The following is a 3,745-nucleotide window of genomic DNA, read 5'->3' on the forward strand; positions in this document are numbered from 1 at the left end:
TGAAAAATATTATTTTTTGCAAATTTTTTTGTTTATAGCGCAAAAAGTAAAAATTGCACAGGTGACCAAATACCACCAAAAGAAAGCTCTGTTTGTGGGAAAGAAAGGACATCAAACAGCGTTGCACGACCGCGCAATTGTCCGTTAAAGTCACGCAGTGCCGAATCGCAAAATACCCCCTGGTCAGGAAGGGGGTAAAATCTTCCGGGGCTTAAGTGGTTAAAGGTATGCCATGAAAAATAAGGAACAACCATACTACAAACAGTTGTAAGATAGCAATAGAAATTCTGACTACATAGTACAGGTAACAACCTGGTGTAAGACACACGATCACAAAGCATAGACATATAGTGTAACCTGGGCTCGTATGTCATCTTGTCTTCAATACTTAGTCATTCACGTACAGTATTGTTGTAAACAAGAGTTTGTGTGGAAGGTAGTCCAGCGCCACCCACCCAGGTGGAGAGGGATAGCAATCCCCGCCGGTATCTACCACTTGGCCGGCAAGGGGGCTCACCAAATCCCCCACCCGAAGTGAGGAGGACCCCCGGACCATCCCCCCACCCTTTGTTTGAAGCACACCTAGTGGTATTTTATAACGTAACTTCTTCTTTAAGAGGCTCCTCTGTCCTCCACACGTTACCTGTATTAATGGCACCTGTTTGAACTTGTTATCAGTATAAAAGACACCTGTCCACAACCTCAAACAGTCACACTCCAAACTCCACTATGGCCGAGACAAAAGAGCTGTCCAAGGACACCAGAAACTTAATTGTAGACCTGCACCAGGCAGGGAAGACTGAATCTGCATAGGCAAGCAGTTTGGTGTGAAGAAATCAACTGTAGGAGCAATTATTAGAAGATGGAAAAAACATACAAGACCAGTGATAATCTCCCTCGACCTGGGGCTCCACAAAAGATCTCACCCTGTGGGGTCAAAATGATCACAAGAACGGTGAGTAAAAATCCCAGAACCACACAGGGGGACCTAGTGAATGACCTGCAGAGAGCTGGGACCAAAGTAACAAAGGCTACCATCAGTAACACACTATGCCGCCAGGGACTCAAATCCTGCAGTGCCAGACGTGTGCCCCTGCTTAAGCCAGTACATGTCCGGGCCTGTCTGAAGTTTGCTAGAGAGCATTTGGATGACCCAGAAGAGGATTGGGAGAATGTCATATGGTCAGATTAAACCAAAGTAGAACTTTATGGTAAAAACTCAAATCTTCGTGTTTGGAGGAGAAAGAAAGCTGAGTTGCATCCAAAGAACACCATACCTACTGTGAAGCATGGGGGTGGAAACATCATGCTTTGGGGCTGTTTTTTTGCAAAGGGACCAGGAGGACTGATCCGTGCAAAGGAAAGAATGAATGGGGCCATGCATCGTGAGACTTTGAGTGAAAACCTCCTTCCATCAGCAAGCAATTTGTCGCAGAAGTAGTCGTAGCTTACCAAGGGCGATACCTGGAAGTACCGGGGATATCTTTTGGCTCCCGATGTACAACAGAGCCGGGGGGGGGGGGGGGGATGAGAAGGCAAAGTAAGTAAATGCTAGAGGCCTTTCAATTATCTGAGACATTGTGCCAGAGAGCATTATAGATCACACAGCTTTAGAGTTTCCTAAATGAGTGTATATTGAGACTACACATGGATGAAGCGAGCACCAAGAGGATTGATGGGCTTGTCCAACCATTCCATAGACAATTGCAGATAATTATTCGCAGCTATACCTGTGGAACTTACACATTAATCACAGGACACAAAACTTACTACAAAATTCTGTGCATACACAATGGAAGAAGACAGATCATCAAAGTTTCTGAATTCACCATCCTCCATAATAATATCAAGGCGGCGTTGACTCAGTCGCTATATTATTCAACTAGAATTACTATGAACATTAAACTGCCATACAACACATGCACATTAATAAATGCATAGCATTCGACAACATTAGGGCACAGAGAAAGCGTTTACTGGTCATGCTTTTCATTCACAAGCTGTAGGTAGCAATGGGGGGGCTGAGTGACACCATGAGTTGCATGGTGGAAATGGCCGATTTCCAATATGGATTGCTTGATAACCAAATCGCAGAAATCAAACAAGGTGCTTTGCCTTTATGAAGATACACATATGACTGTTTAGTGTTCATAGAGAGTATTTAAAGATGAACTTCCATTTTAGCCCACATTCACTCTAAATGCAACTTTGAAATTGTGATTCTTCACTTGAAGTAGCATGATTTCAAAGCTATAAGTCAGTGCAATTTCAGGTGTGACTTGCCTGATCTCTGTGCAACTTCATGCACAGATATCCATGTAAGTTTCACCTGAAAACAGACAAAATAGTGCAGGAACTTTTTTTTTTTTAAATCAGCGCAGCGCCACAAAGTTGCGAACCATAGGTTCTGACTTGTCACGCGATTTGGACCTATCAAAAAAGGTGTGAACGGGGGGCTGAAAGGGCTAAACTTGCTAAATATTCTTCAGCATCCAACACTTTTCCAAACGCATTGGATGACTGGTCCCCCTTCTACGTGTTGTGGTTCCTTCCAACTGCCCCTTCGTCACTATTCTGTTCAGCGGTAATGTCAGACCAGCGGAGGAAAGCACAAAATGTAGTGGGGGGGACCAAGTATTCAATATATCTGGAAAAGGTCAGATAATGCTTTTCTTTGCAGAGAGGACTTTTTTTTTTCTTTTAATGAGCCCATTCACACTTGTGCTTTGTGGCAACGTGCACTAAAACGGATGCGTTCATACACGCTACCACAGTGCAGTGATTTAGAATGGCACCCCAAAATACTGTACATTAGAGTTCAATGTATGATACATAGAAGCACATCGTACATATCATTCATTATGGTGCGCTGCGTTTTCAAAGAAAAAAGTGTCATGCACGTTTCTTTGTCAATTGCGATGCATTGGCAGACCATTTTATAATGAACAGGCTGGCTTAATGCAAATTAACGCATGTAAAAACACATATTAATGCACATACTGACAACAGATTGCTTTAATGGGAATAGGCCCTAAAGTTTTTTCATACTACAGCTGAGCACTAGTATACATACTGAGCCAGCACTAAACAAAGATATAACGCTACAAACGCGAGATTCTTGAGCGAGGTGATAAACTGCGCACTTTTCATCTCTTTTATATTGTGTTGTAGATTATAGGAGAATATAAATGATAATAAAATAGTCGCTGGTCTTGGAGATAAGTATTCCGTATATTTCACTTGGTGGAACTAAATGTCATTTTACCTCAGGAAAGACTGCGCTATCTTATATTAAGTTTTCTCTGGCTGATGTTATCATTCATGAGAACCTTATTTGATTACCTCACAAAGAGGCTCTCTCCTGGTTTATTCTCACAGACTAGAAGAGGGATTTATGGAAATAAACATTACAGGTAATATAATAACGCGGTGCATGTCACCCAAGTAAATTGCGCTTTGAAGTTACTTGGCGCAGCACAGGGGACTAAAGGAAGGAAGCCTTTCATCTCATCGTAGTGTGTGAAGGTCACACCACGACGGAAGGCCCAACGCCTCTTCAAAGTACGCTAGATTTCCACACAGACACTGACTGCATGAAATGTCCTATATCACTCCATCAATTCTCTGCACGGAACAGAACACCATAGCAAAAACAAGGAAGTCACAGTGCGATGGCCTGGGTGCTTTTACATTCATGGAAATAAAATTGGATTTTATATTGCATGCTTTTAGCTTTTGTAGTAGA

At 42.5% G+C, this 3,745-nt stretch overlaps 1 pseudogene across 1 annotated transcript in view; it reads left to right on the top strand.

Annotated features, from left to right (window-relative positions):
- LOC309555639 overlaps positions 1 to 1,192 on the top strand; it is a 15,204-nt pseudogene extending 14,012 nt beyond the window's left edge. Inside the window, exon 2 of the transcript in view lies at positions 679 to 1,192. The product of the transcript in view is annotated as an uncharacterized misc_RNA (transcript). The remainder of the gene's footprint in view (positions 1 to 678) is intronic.
- Positions 1,193 to 3,745: the final 2,553 nt, after the last annotated feature.

Source organism: Pelophylax lessonae (assembly GCF_965119305.1).
Source record: "Pelophylax lessonae genome assembly, chromosome: 5".
NCBI lineage: Eukaryota > Metazoa > Chordata > Amphibia > Anura > Ranidae > Pelophylax > Pelophylax lessonae.